The sequence below is a fragment of the Capricornis sumatraensis genome, chromosome 2, assembly GCF_032405125.1.
Source record: "Capricornis sumatraensis isolate serow.1 chromosome 2, serow.2, whole genome shotgun sequence".
NCBI lineage: Eukaryota > Metazoa > Chordata > Mammalia > Artiodactyla > Bovidae > Capricornis > Capricornis sumatraensis.
In genome coordinates this window covers 90,420,432-90,436,149 of record NC_091070.1, presented here as the reverse complement: position 1 = coordinate 90,436,149, position 15,718 = coordinate 90,420,432, and the positions used below count along the sequence as shown (strand labels likewise).

Genomic DNA, 15,718 nt, shown 5'->3' with positions numbered 1-15,718 from the left:
CGGTCTTTGTCTTTGTATAGAGCTTCTCCATCTTTGGCTGCAAAGAATATAATCAATCTGATTTCGGTATTGACTGTCTAGTGAAGTTCATGTGTTGAGTCTTCTCTTTTGTTGTTGGTAGAGGGTGTTTGCTATGACCAGTGTGTTCTTTTGGCAAAACTCTATTAGCCATTGTTGCATGAAATATTTCCTTGGTATCTCTAATTTTCTTGAAGAGATCTCTAGTCTTTCCAATTCTGTTGTTTTTCTCTATTTCTGTACTCCATTCTGTTTCCTTCATTCCATACTCCCAAGGCCAAATTTTCCTGTTACTCCAGGTGTTTCTTGACTTCCTACTTTTGCATTCCAGTCCCCTGTGATGAAAAGGGTATCTTTTTTGGGTGTAAGTTCTAGAAGGTCTTGTAGGTTTTCATAGAACCATTCAGCTTCAGCTTCTTCAGCATTACTGGTTGGAGCATAGACTTGGATTACTGTGATATTGAATGGTTTGCCTTGGAAACAGAGATCATTCTGTTGTTTTTGAGACTGCATCCATATACTGCATTTTGGACTTTTGTTGACCATGATGGCTACTCCATTTCTTCAAAGGGATCTTGCCCACAGTAGTAGATATAATGGTCATCTGAGTTAAATTCACCCATTCCAGTCCATTTTAGATCGCTGATCCCTAAAATGTCGATGTTCACTCTTGCCATGTCCTGTTTGACCACTTCCAATTTGCCTTGATTCATGGACCTGACATGCCAGGTTCCTATGCAGTATTGCTCTTTACAGCATCGGACATTACTTCCATCACCAGTCACATCCACAACTCGGTGTTGTTTTGCTTTGGCTCTGTCTCTTCATGTTTTCTTTCTTTAGGCTTTAGGCTTTGAAAAAGGTCTAATTCATTTTTTAGTACATGGGGGCATTAAAGCAGGCAGGAGTGGTGTTTCTGTTTTTTCTGTTTTTTTCCTTTTCCTCACTTCGTTACCTGTCCTTGAGGTGGATTTTGATGTGAGTGCTTTTCCCTACAGACTTTAGATTACTAACTGAAAGTCTTTCTTCCCCTTCACCATCCTATATGGTGAGTCTGTCACCTCTTTGCTGACTTTTTGTTGTTGTTTTGTTTACTGACTGTTAACAAGGTCATAACTGGAATGACCGAGGTATAGAGACTAGTGTGAGGCCCTAGTTTTTGATGATCACAGTGAGTGAAGTGAAAGTCACTCAGTTGTGTCTGACTCTTTGTGACCCCGTTGACTGTAGCTCACCAGGTTCCTCTGTCCATGGGATTCTCCAGGCAAGAATACTGGAGTGGGTTGCCATTCCCTTCTCCTAGTGATCACAGTAGCTAACCTTTACTAAATGCTTTCTATGGGTTGGGCACTGTGCAGAGGTCTTTAAATACATTAACTTAGCATATTGATAGGAGTTAAGAGGTAGGGTTCAAGTGAGTTTGAGTCCTGGCTCCTCCACTTAATAGCTTTATGAATTTGGGCCCACTTAATTCTCTTAAATGCCTTAGCCTCCTCATCTGTAAAGTGAGGAGAATAATACTACCGCCTCATAGAGTGACTGAAAAGTAACTTTTACATAAGTACTTAGTGTCATTTACTCAATAAACACTTAATGTTAACTCTTGTTAGTATTAATCTTCATATCAACGTAAGAGGCAGGGATTTTACAATGGACCAAACAGGTTCAAAGAAATTAGATAAACTTGCCTAAGATAACATATGCATATATGAAAACCAGCTTCAATTGCATGCCTGATTCTAGCCAGTTTTCTTAACCACTGGACTCTTCATCCCTGTAGAAAGGGAGTGAGGCTAACTGATAAACTTAGCCTTTGTCAAATTGAAATACATGGTCAGTTTCTTCATCACTGGACAAAAGTATTGCAACAGTGTCTGGCTGATGACTGTTTCTGCAAAACCTTGGCTATGTACATATACTGTGTTGTCTATCATTGGAGAACATCGGAATCCCAAAGGAAGTGAATTTAAATTTGTACATGTATTATATGTAAAACTTTAATGTGAGACAGAATGCATATATCTCATACAGACTCATAAAAATTTCCTGTAACCACAAAAAGAATAAACGTTATACTGATATTTAATCTATTACAAATTCTGTTCTGTATTAAGCTAGCCTAAGGGTGATTTGGTTTAGATGGTATGATAATATTCTCCTCTAAGCATTTCCTAATACTTTCTCCTTCCACAGTAGTAATAGGGAATTTGGTGTATTATAAGGTAAGACCTGAAATCTGCCTCCTTTCTCTTGCTGTTTATTACCATTTCAAACAAGCAGTGCATAACTTTGAATAGTTAATATTGAGCTCCCTTTTATGTCATAACTATACTAATTTTTCTGACTACGCAGGGGAGGAGGGCAATTAAGTATGTTAACTCTCTTGATTTATTTTTAGTTGGAAATTCTTCCTCCCCCCGCCTCTTTTTTATTAAGTGTTGTGAATTTGGGTATTGGAGTTGCTAACTGAAAATGAAAGGTGGTAACAAGAGGGTTCGAGGGGGTTTGGGATTGACATGTACACACTGCTATATTTAAAATAGATAACAAACAGAGCTCTACTGTTACAGCACAGAGATCTCTCCTCAGTACTGTGTAATAACCTAAATGGGGAGGGAGTTTGAAAAAGAATAGATACATGTATTATATCACTGAATCCCTTTGCTGTACACCTGAAACTGATACAGCATAGTTAATTAACTATACTCCGATATAGAATAAAAAATTTTAAAAAGAAATGGAGGATTAAGAGAGAAGGGAACAAGAATTACTTTAGCAATATGTAAACTTGAAAAACATGCATTATTTTAATAAAAGGAAATTATATGCTGGCTCACAGTGAAGCCTGTCAGAGTGCTTGATTTTGTAAAGTGTTAATAAAAGATCTCTGGCTCCCTGGAGGGCCTTGGAGTTAGGTCTTAAGCAGGTTTTACTTTATATGTTGAGTCTTATGAGACCTAAGACTTGGGGGGAAAGGTATTTATTTTTTAATTTTTATTGAGGTATAATTGATTTTCAATATTAGTTTCAGGTATATAGCATAGGGATTCAACATTTTTATGTGTTATATTCCATTTAAAGTTACTATAAAATATTGCCTATATTCCCTCCTTGCTGTATAGTATATCCTTGTAGATTATTTATTTTATAGACAATAAATTTGTACTTTTTAATCCCCTTAATTCTGTCTTGCCCATCCCCCTTTCCCTTTACTCACTGGCAACCACTAGTTTGTTCTCTGTATATGTTGAGTCTGTTTCGTTTTTATTGTTATGATGTTCATTCATTTATTTTTTAGACTCTGTATTTAAGTGCAATCATATAGTATTTGTCTTCTTCTCTGAGTTAACCATATTATCCTCCAAGTCCATCCATGTTTTTGCAAATAGCAAAGTTTCATTTTTTTTAAAGTAACTGAGTAGTATTCCATTGTATATGTATTTCATCATGTTTTCAGTCTTCCTGGACCCAAAAGATTGGAATCATTCAGGTAAGGGAAAGGTAATAGACTGGTTATGCGTAGGGACAAGTAGGGCGGTGCTTAAGGGCTTGAGTTAGGCTGCAAGGATTCACACTTTACCTCAACCTTCCACCAGCTCCCTAACTTTAGGCAGGTTACCGAGCCTGTGCCTCTGGTTCTTATTTCTGTAAGTGGCCATAATAGTTATATCTGCATCACTGATTTGTAAATGCGTACTGATTCAGAAATGTTAAATATGAATTTTAGAACTTTAGAACTATGGAATCATTTATGCATTAGTTTCTGCTTTCTCATGTTGCTCCTTCGCCTAATCTCACAATTTCACCCCTGGACTTATTTTAGCTCTCCTTCAATGTCTTCCTTGCAAAGTAGCCTTTGTAATACTTGCTCCCAAGCATTACTTTGCACATCTTCATACCCAACTCTTAGCTGTAATATACACACATCAAGCTGACCTCTTCTATTGCTTACCATTGTCCTGTAACAGGGCCAAAATCCTGGTCTTCAGTATCATCCATTTTCTGGTTAACCTGCCAGTTAATCTCTTTCTTTTCTCTACATGAACCTTTCATTATTCTAGTGAAGCTCCTTTACACATTGTTCACTGAACTCACCCTACACCGTGTATTGTGAGAGGAAGGACACATTCCTCCCCTGCCCGTGTTGTTCTTCCGTGGTTTAAGTTCCTTCTTTCCGGGCCAGGTCAGGTACCCCTCCTGAAGAAAGTCATTTATGACCACTTTCAGAAGCCAGGACTTTCTGCCAGAAATTCAGAGATCAGAGACGCATTATATTACATATGGGTCACATCACTCACGACTGCTTTTCTGGTTTTTCCCTTTATGGATTCCCTCCTACCCTTTAAAATGCATTGTAAGGCCCAGGAGATAAAGGTGGGTTTGCTGTTTTTCTTTTCTAATGCCTCAATTCCCCAGTGTTTCTGTACTCAGTGGGTACTCAGTGGACGTTTTTTGATATGTTGGGTTTCTGTATTTGACATGTGTACATGTACCTAACATTTTAATTAAAGGTACTTCCTCACCAGAAGTAAAATGAAATTAAATTTGCCACTCACCTATGAAATAATCTGAAAACCAATTTTCAAAATAGTAGCCCTTATACTTTCCAAAATTGGATTTCAGCATTAACAGTTCCTAATAAATAATCAGTGATTGACATAGTAATAAAAATGATTCAACACTTGTACAAAACAAGAACAGAGTTGAGCAGTGTGCTTCGTGTGAAAATGTATGTGGTGTTGGCCCTTCCTTGTCATTGAGAAAACCAGTCCTCTAGGCCTAAGGGAAATTCCCAGGACCACAGATCCAGGTGGATTGCTGGGGCAGGCCTCCCTCTCCATCTTAGCACCACATTGCTAGTTTTGCGTTACCATTTTCCACAAGCAGATAATTAATTTCATGTCTTAATAATAATTTAAAGGATGGTATTATTTGTAGATTTTATGTTGCTGCTTAAATATTTTAATTTAAAAAATGAGGCACTGTATTGGGTTTGACACATTAAAGTAGGAAGAAAGTTCTGAGACTCTGGGCAGGAGAGAGTTTAGCTTCTAATTATACCCAGGACTTCACAAATTACCTGAGGATCTTCAAGGATAGTGGCAGTCCTATCCGTTGAAGGAGGGAACAGCTACCCACTCCAGTATTCTGGTCTGGAGAATTCCATGGACAGAGGAGCCTGGCAGGCTACAGTCCGTGGGGTTGCACAGAGTCAGACATGACTGAGCAACTTTCACTGTAATCCTGAAGTCTGCGAGCAGGCTCTATAACTGATTGGCATCCTATGGGATGGGGACTCAGTTAAGCACAGGAGGTGCTTTCTTCCTTTCCCCTGTATTTGTAACTTTTCACAGGGTTAAAAAGCCAAAGTTGGATAGGGCTAAAGAAGGGAGTAAATGGCACAAGTTTATTTTGTACTTTCTCTGCTACAATGGTTATAGGGAGTCTTGAAAGAAATTTTTTAAAAGCTGTTGTCACTGACTCCTTTAAGAACCTGATGAAAGTTGTGGGGTCCTTGCCCTAGAGAAACTTTGTAATAAGCTGAGCTTTGTTTCAAATATCAGAGTAGGTTAGGAGCTTAGCTGTTATCAGAATTAGACTGGGGGAAACAAAAAAGGTATCTGTTAGGGAAGCTGGAAGGAAGGGAAAAGAAGTGTTCTACTTATGAGGTTAATGTGTTTAATTAATGCTGTATACAGTTCTGCTTCATTTCTTTTAAGTGACTCAGTAGAGCAAAATGACTTTCTAAATAAATTGCATGAGCGATGTTTCAGATTTTGAAACAGGTAATTCAGTTTTTTACTTTCTAAGCCCTGTTCCTGTCTGCCCTCCTTTCCATTGCATCCTGTAATGAGTATCTCTGTTTTGCATTGGGTGCACTTGAGCCCGTCCAAAATCACCCTTTGTAGGCATGTTGTAGTCTCATAGGTCCATCTGTATTCTGACTCAGTTTGTATCTGTCAGTGAATCTTCTCAAGTTTAGCAAACACTATTCTCTCCATTTTAAATTCAGGCCTTCTCTATACATCTGTCTCAGATATTCTTAATCCTAAGTAAGCTAACTCTCTTTCCAGTTTCTTTCTACTCTTTTTTTGTGTATATTATTTATAGCACCTTTTACATTTCACAGTTAACAACCTGCGAATATCCACAGTTCAGTTTATTTAGTCCCTGGATTTAGTCAGTTTTGGTTAGCAAAATAGAAAATTAAATGCATTATTGTAACAGTTTGTGATTATCTTTTACAATTGAAGTCTTTTATCTTTTGGATTATAGGAAATGGTTTAGACTAAACAGTCTAATGCTTAGTAAATTGTCTCTTTTGACATTTAAAAATTCATTTCCTTTAAGATTATTTTCAGATACTTAGATTAAAATAAACTGCTGATTGAAGCTATAATTGGTTTTTAGGTAATCTAATGTTGGAAAAATGTGAAACTTTATAGCTAAGAAGACAAATTAATAAATTAGCAGTGTTAGGTGAGACGCCTTGGGCTTCTCTGCAGGAGTATTAAGTTTAGTTGGTGCATAATAGCTTTGTAAAGTACTGCTTTGTTTGTTGATCAAAGGCATTTGGGAAATATATAACTGTTAATATTTGAGTAGAATAGCTGATTTTCTTGTGGTTGCACACCTGTGTAAAATCCGATTGTGATGAAATTAGCAAGCATATGGTGACAGGGTTTTTGTGTCGGTACTAAGTAGTGTCTAAACTGGTGCCTTACATTTACTTTAGTGTCTCTGTAAGAAGAGCTCAAAGAAGCCCAGTATCTGATGATTGTCTTAGTGTTGAAGCCTCTCATTCGATTGCTTGTAAATGGCTTGGAGAACTTTTATTATTGAGACATCTTTTTTAACAGTTCTACTATTCCTAGTACTTGGTAGAAAATCAACGTAAGTTCCATTTCAAGTGGAATAATAGATAAGGGGCTTCTTTCAATGTACATTTTCTTGCAAGGAGAGAATTATTGCCTTTATTATAACAATAAAAAGATTGTTCAGGGAATTCTCTGGTAGTCCAGTAGTCAGGACTCAGTGCTTTCTTTGCTGAGGGCTGGGGTTCAATCCCTGGTCAGGGAACTAAGATACCACAAGCTTGTGAGGTGGGGCCAAAAAAAAAGGATAGTTTATAACTCATTGTAAAGTTAGCCACTGCTTTGTTGCTATTACACACTCATGTGACAATACCCCCCTCCCATTTTATTGTCCTGTCCTTCCTTAATCTGGTTATTTTATTTCAGATATGTTGCAGCCTTGGTGTTACGCCTAGGAGCATCTTTGCCAATAATTAGAACTGATTTCTGGGACTTGAGAAGAGTGTTGTGATTAGAAATTGATTTTTCACACTGCTGCTATTACTTTCATAGTCTTCCTTTCAGCTGTAGCTTAAAATAGATGGTTGAACACATGACTTAGGTACAGTTGTAGGTGAGCAAATGAAGAGAAGCATGTATCATTTTCATATTTCTCATACTTTAGCAAAAGTTGTATGTGCAGTTTTAGATGTTGTGGCAAAGGGTATAATTTAATTTTCCTCTTTTCATGTGTAAGCCAAGATACTTTCGGGGTGGAAAAGAAATAGGCTATAAGACTTTCCTTTTTTAAAAAAGTATATTTACTCCATAGATCATGATTGAAAGCTGGAGTATAAACCCAACTCCTTCCCCCATCTTCTCGTCTCCTCAGAGGAGCCACCCATAAAAGTTGCTTGTGTGTCTTACAGATTCAGTTACATGCATAAAGACATAGACAGTACATATCGATATGTCCTATTTTCCACTTTTAAACAACTCAAATGGTAGCATGTTATTAAAATCTTAGTTTTCTTTTTCCTGTAACAAACAATTTCTTCTAATGGCTAAATAATGCTCCATTGAATGAATTTGGTTTGATATATAGGTTTTTTCCTGGTCTTTTGCTGCTGAAATAGCATATCTTTTCCCACATGTGTATATGTATCTATAGGATAAAATTCTGTAAGAGAAATGGCTGGGTCAAAGAGAAATATGTATTTGCTTAAATTGCTTTCTGTAGAGGATGTATCAATTCACACTGTTTGAAACAAAAGAAGGTGGTTGCTATTTGTTTCTGTTCAGTTCAGTTTAGTTGCTGAGTCGTGTCTGACTCTTTGCGACCCCATGAATCGCAGCATGCCATGCCTCCCTATCCATCACCAGCTCCTGGAGTTCACTCAGACTCACGTCCATCAAGTCCGTGATGCCATCCAGCCATCTCATCCTCTGTCATCCCCTTCTCCTCCTGCTCTCAATCCCTCCCAGCATCAGAGTCTTTTTCCGATGAGTCAACTCTTCCCATGAGGTGGCCAAAGTACTGGAGTTTCAGCTTCAGCATCATTCCCTCCAAAGAAATCCCAAGGCTCATCTCCTTCAGAATGGACTGGTTGGATCTCCTTGCAGTCCAAGGGACCCTCAAGAGTCTTTTCCAACACCACAGTTCAAAAGCATGAATTCTTTGGCACTCAGCTTTCTTCACAGTCCAACTCTCACATCCATACATGACCACTGGAAAAACCATGGCCTTGACTAGATGGACCTTTGTTGTTTCTGTTAGGTTGGTGCAAAAGCGATTGTGGTTTGGGACCCTGAATCGTAGATCATTGTAACTCGGCTCAAGCACATCTGTATTCATCAGAATAGGAGCCATTACAGTGAGCACACTTTTGCCAATGAGAAAGAAGTCTGTTTATTCCTGTAGCCTAAAAATCCATGGTTTGGAATTCCATGAACTCTTGGAAAGCATTTCTGCATCCTGCTGGTTGTGGAAGCATTTTTCCTGCAAAAAGTTGTCGAGATGCTTGAAGAAATGGTAGTCGGTTGGTGAGAAGGTCAGGTGAACATGGCAGATGAGGCAAAATGTTGTAGCCCAATTTGTTCAACTTCTGAAGTGTTGGTTGTGTGACGTGTGGTTGGGCATTGTTGCAGAGAATTGGGCCCTATCTGTTGACCAACGCTGGGTTTAGGCAAGGCAGTTTGGGGTGCACCTCACCGATTTGCTTAGGATACTGCTCAGTTGTAATGGTTTCGCCAGGATTCAGAAAGCTATAGTGGGTCGGTCAGGCAGCAGACCACCAGTGACCGTGACCCTCTTTTGGGTACATGTTTGGCTTTGGAAAGTGCTTTGGCGCTTCTTTTCAGTCCCACCACTGAGCTGGTCATCACACTTGTCGTATACAGTCCACTTTTCGTCTCCTGTCACAATCCGATTGAGAAATGACTCGTTGTTGTTGCATAGAATAACAGAAGACTGTCTGTTTTACATACAGTAATGTGTAGGTTTCAGTGCTGTTCTCTCAGATCACCCCACCGTCGCCTTCTCCCACTGAGTCCGAAAGTCTGTTCATTACGTCTGTGTCTCCTTTGCTGCCCTGCATGGAGGATTGTCAGTACCATCTTTCCGATTTCCATATATGTGCCTTAATATGTGATATTTGTCTTTGTCTTTCTGGCCTACTTCACTCTGTGTAATAGGCTCTAGGTTCATCCACCTCACCAGAACTGGCTCAAATGTGTTCCTTTTTATGGCTGAGTCGTATTCCACTGTGTATATGTACCACAGCTTGTTTATCCATTCATCTGCCAGGGAAGATCTAGGTTGCTTCCATGTCCAAGCTGTCATAAATAGTGCTGCGGGGAACTTTGGGATACATGTGTCTTTTTTTCCTGATGTGTGATGCAGGGCACCCAGAGCTGGTGCTCTGTGACAGTGTGGAGGGATGGGGTGGGGAGGGAGGTGAGAGAGGGGTACAGGATGGAAGGGACAAATGTATGCTTATGGCCAGTTCATATAGATGTAAGGCAGAAGCCATCATAATATTGTAATTATTCTCCAATTAAAAATTTAAGAAAAGGATAAGAGAAGATGACACTTCAAAAATGTTTTTTTTTTTTTTTTTTTAAATTTGTAGTCAGCTCATGAGGCACTCACTCACTGAGCTTTTTCACCTTTCCAATTTGTTTTAAATGCCAAATGACTGTACTGAGGTTGACATTGAGTTCTTGGGCAGCTTCCTGTGTAGTTGTAAGAGGATCAGCTTCAGTGATGCTCTCAGTGGGTTGTGGTCAATTTCTAGTGGCCGGCCATTTCACTCCTCATCTTCAGGGCTCTTGTCTCCTTTGCAAAACTTCTTGAAACGCCACTGGACTGTACATTCATTAGCAGTTCCTTGACCAAGTGCTGGTGTTGATGTTGCGAGTTGTCTCTGCTGCTTTATGACCCATTTTGAACTCAAACAAGAAAATCGCTCAAATATGTTTTTTGTCTGACATCATTTCCATTGCCTAAAATGCGTATAAACAGCTAGTAATAATTCATTAGCAAAAAGCATAAAGTGAGAAATGCATATTAAAATGGTGTATAACATAACAACATTTAAGAATGTATTCCAGTATCAAATGGCAAAGTTCAACAATGCAAAACCATAATTTTATACCAACTTAATATATCCTTTTAAATCCAAGACTTACTTTCAAAACTTTATCTTATCCATGAAAGGTTTTATTTATTTTTTAAAATTAATTTAATTGGAGGGTAATTACTTTATAGTACTGTGGTGGTTTTTGCCATACATTGACATGAATCAGCCATGGGTGTACATGTGTTCCCCATCCTGAACCCCCCCAACACCTCCCTCCCCAACCCATACCTCAGGGTCATCCCAGTGTACCAGCCCTGAGCACCCTGTCTCCCATGAAAAGTTTTAATTTGTGATTTATTTTGCAGTATGAATGCATCTTCATTTGTTCAAGAGTAATTTCTTTACCTGTTTGTTGTTTGTTTTGATCTTGGAAATTGTGTTGCAAATATTTTTCCCTTTGTCATTTATTTCTTGATTTAGTTATTTATGTCTGTAGCCAGTTGATTTTGCTGTTTGCATTTAAATTGTTGACCCTGCAAGAATTGATTTTGGCTTCCCTGGTGGCTCAGACGGTAAAGCATCTGCCTGCAATGCAGGAGACGTGGGTTCAGTCCCTGGGTCGGGAAGATCCCCTGGAGAAGGACATGGCAACCCACTCCAGTACTCTTGCCTGGAGAATCCCATGGATGGAGGAGCCTGGCAGACTACAGGCCACGGGGTGGCAAAGAGTCAGACACGACGGAGCTACTTCATTCAGGAATAAGATGGGGTCCAACTCTTTTTTTTTCTGGGGAAATGACAGTTATCACAAATATTTCTTGAATGATTCTTGCTTATCGTGCAGTAAACTTTCATATATCTGAACTCTTTATTACTTCATTGTACTCAATGCTTATATCAAATATTTATAATACCTGGGTAGCCCATTACCTTTCTCCACATTTACTCTTTATAAGAAAAACAAAGTTTTTTTTTTGCGCTATTTTGTCCTCTTATTTTTCCACTTGAACTTTAAAATTGGCTTTTTCCTGTGCCATAGAAGTATCAAGGTGTTTTGTTACCATATAAAATTTATAGATTCAGTCTTCCATTTATTTATAGTCTTTTGGTACCATAACATTTTATTTACATGGCTCTTAATAGATCTAAGTTTATTCCTAGGTATTTTTCTGTTTTATTACAGATGGAATCCTTGCTGATTGTTTTGTATTTAATATGAAAGGGCTGTTGGTTTCTGCATATAAATTATAACAGCTTATTGAATTCTATTTCTATTGTGATTTTTCAGGTTATTCTAAATTGGATTGTAAATTGCCAGTTTGTAAATTAATAGAATTCTGTCAGAAGAACTGGAATATCTTCATTATAATTTCATCATTTCTTTGCAGTAGTAAAAGGCCAAATTATAATTTTTAAAAAACAAGCAAACATATCAGAATGAAAACAGTCAGTTTGATTATTTTAATGGGCATCGCTTTTATTTTTTATTTGTTCAATATTTTTTGTTTATTTTTACTTATTTAATGTATTTGTGGGGAGTGGGGGGATTGCTTGTAAACATTCAGTTTCACTGACTGGCCCATGTATTGGAGATAAGATCTGGCCAGTGCTGGAGATAATGCCAGACAGACTTTGTCTCTTTGGACCTGTCTTCTAAAGGTGAAGATCATTCTGTGGTTGGCTTCAGTAGTAACTTTTTTTTAAGAATAGCTAAAAATGCTTTAATATGGAACTGAACCATGAGAAATGGGAATTTTGCCTTAATTTTGGTCTGAATAGTGCTAATTGAGCTAAAATAAAATAATAGTTAAATAGTGAGAGAAAGAGTGAGGGAAAAATGATTTTAGATACAAGAAAAAATGTTACATATCATAATTCTAACAAGTTTCAATTTGAAGATGTGCTACATAATTTGTGTAATTTACTGAGACTTTTGTCTCGCATTATAGTTAATGTGGGGGCTTCCCTGGTGGCTCAGACAGTAAAGAATCTGCCTGCAGTGCCAGAGACCTGATTTTGATTGTTGGGTTGGGAAGATCCCCTGGAGGAGGGCATGGCAACCCACTCCAGTATTCTTGCCTGGAAAGTCCCCGCGGACAGAGGAGCCTGGTGGGCTGCAGTCCATGGGGTCGCAGAGACACCGAGCAACCAAGCACGCATAGGCAGTGTGGGCATAGAAGGCGTTTACTGAAGCAGTGCGTCTCAGACTTCACTGTGCATGCCCATCGCTCATTCTCATTCTGTGGGTCTGGAGTGGGCCCTGAGGTTCTTTATTTCTAACCAGTTCTCAGACGATGCTGGTCCCAGACCATGCTTCAAGTAACCAGATGCTAAATGACCATCACTTTGATATGGTTTTCTAGATAAGTTGAACTATGTAAACTAAACATTAAACAGATCCCACTGATCAAATGTATCATTCTTTTTTTTCTATTCCATAGATGGTTTCCCCGCTTATTAGAAATGCTGCATTTACTGACTCAGTGTGGTGTCCTGCCTACTAGTGCATACACTCTACCTCAAGGAGCACAGTGATACTCTGCCACCCTCTTCCTCCCATCCAGATTTCAAATCTGTGACACTTCTATTCATGTAATTTCTTAAGACTGGGTTGTTGTTCTTCACCTGTCTTCACTTCCCATCTTTCAAGATCCACTTCAGATCCTAGTTTTCGGACATCTGTTTCAGCTGCTTTAGCCGACTCTGAACCATCTTTTCTCTCAGCTTTTACTGTCTTTTACAGTCAGTGTTTTACTTCTGTCTCTTGGTTTGTTTCCCTAGCTAGATTGTAGACCAACTAAAGGTCAAGGTCAAGGTCTGGCTTGGGGACATTGTGCCTTCCCTTTATGACCTCTTTTCATGGATAGCTAAAAAACAGTTTGGACGCTGTCTCTGAATCTGTAAACTTTGCTCTAAAAACTTGTTTCTATTCCTGTGTTCTTTGTATCAGTGAAGACCAAAGATCTTAGAGTCAAGGGGAAATCCAGTCTTTTAACAAGTCCAGTTGCTTTTACCTCCAAAGCATTTCATGAATCCGTGCTTTTCTCTTCCTCCAGTCTAACCTTACCAGCAGCTTTCATGGACCAACCTAGGAGGCTGTGAACTAACCTGTTTGCATCCACTCTGTTGCCCCTTCCAGTCTGTTCTCACCACTGTAGTGTAACTCCAGTCCATCATGTATGCTGGTGTCTCCAGAATTGTCTTTCATATGTTGCCTTTCTCTGTCTGCTCCAATTTATAAATCTTATTTTATCCAGGGACAAGTCACTGTGTTTTTCTGACCGAGTCTTCCCTTTACACTTTGCCTGAAAGAAAGTGAAAGTGAGACTCTGTGACCCCGTGGACTATACAGTCCATGGAATTCTCCAGGCCAGAATACTGGAGTGGGTAGCCGTTCCCTTCTCCAGGGGATCTTCCCGACCCAGGAATCGAGCCCAGGTCTCCTGCATTGCAGGCGGATTCTTTACCAGCTGAGCAACTAGGGAAGCCCCACTTTGCCTAGTTAGTCCCTTTTTACCCTTCAGAATAACAAGATTCCTTTACTTCGGAAAATATTCCTTGATGCTTCCCTGGAACCGGAGAGATTTTTGAAGGAAAAACAAAGCAAATCAACAAACCTTTGATGGCATCTCTTTGCTTTCAGCATAAAGCAAGATCGGCACTTGGTCTGGCCTTCTATCTATGTCTGTTAATCGTTTGTGTGTTATCAGTTGTTAAAATCACTGATGTTTGAATTCTTTTTGTTCTAGTAGGCCTCTATTAAAAACAAATAGCAAACAAAACCAGCCTACCAAAACTACTTGTTAACAAAGCAGAAAGACATAGATTGGTCCAATCACTTTAAAACACTAGGACTTAAGAGGGGTGAAAATCAGTGTTAATTGGATATAATGGATTTATTTTTAATGATTTTTTGTTTATTTAAAAAAATAAAATCATGCATACAGTGAAATATAAAACTATGTCTTTAAATAGGTTTGTTATCATTTAAAAATTAATAGACTTTGTTTTATCATGTTCAGGTTTATAGAAAAGTGTTGTTTTTATGTTATATCTAATAAGTCATCAAACCTAAGGTTACCTAGATGTTGTCCTGTGTTATTTTCTAAGAGTTTTATAACTTTGAATCTTACATTTAGATCTATGGTCCATTTAAAATGAATTTTTGTGAAAAGTTTAAGGTCTGTAGATTTCTTTTTCTTTCTCTCATACATGGATATCCATTTGTTTCAATACCATTTGTTGAAAAGACTGATCTCTTCATTGAATTGTCTTTGCTCTTTTGTCAAAAGACTGCTTGACTATTTGTGTGTGGGTTTGCTTTTAGATTCTTCCATTGATCTGTTCTTTTACCAGTATTACACTGTCTTGATTACTGTATCTTTTTTGGGGGGGCCCTTTTTTTTAATTGAAGGATAATTGCTTTACAGATTTTTGTGGTTTTCTGTCAGACATCAACAAGATTCAGCCGTAGGTACACCCATGTCCCCTCCCTCCTGAACTTCCCTCCCCATCCCACCCATCTAGATTGTCACAGAGCCCCAGTTTGAGTTCCGTCATACAACAAATTCCCATTGGCTGTCTGTTCTACACATGGTAATGTAAATTTCCATGTTACTCTCCATACATCTCACCCTCACCCTCCTTCCCTGCCTCCATGTCCATAGGTCTGTTCTCCACCTTTGTTTCTCCATTGCTGCCCTGAAAATAAATTCATCAGTACTGTTTTTCTAGATTCCATATATATGTGTCAGTATACCATATTTATATTTCTCATTCTGACTTCACTCTGTATAATAGGCTCTAGATTTAGTGACTAGTGAAGTTGAATGGAGAGTGCCAGTCTCCAAACTTTATTGGTATTGTTTTGTAGGTATTTTCTTGAAGAGACCTCTAGTCTTTCCCTTTCTATTGTTTTCCTGTATTTCTTTGCATGGTGACCAAAGCCATCCCCAAGAAAAAGAAATGCAACAAGGCAAAACGGTTGTCTGAGGAGGCCTTAGATAAATGATGGGGAAAAAAATTTATATAAATATGGAGAAAGCTACTAGATGCTGGAAAAATCTTTTTTAGAGTAGGCAGATAGTATGGAATTCCAGAATACCAGAATATGCAGAGAACTGGAATAAACTAGAGACACAGTTAGAAAAGGATGTGTCAGGTAGTGGTCTTGTAGTAAAACACGTGAGTCATGGAGATGAGTGATGCAAGCAATCAGTGCTTCTCATTCTCTCTTAATTCCGCATTTCAGAGTCCCAAAGTCCTGAGATGATAGAGAGTTTGCAAATGTTTACAGGCTATTCCAGTTGGATTTCTTTGCAGTGA

The 15,718-nt window shown here is 38.5% G+C and overlaps 1 protein-coding gene across 1 annotated transcript in view; it reads left to right on the top strand.

The window, feature by feature from the left end:
* The window catches only part of JMY (junction mediating and regulatory protein, p53 cofactor), a 64,586-nt gene that overhangs the window by 10,759 nt on the left and 38,109 nt on the right, over positions 1–15,718 (top strand). The gene's annotated exons all lie outside the window — the stretch shown is intronic.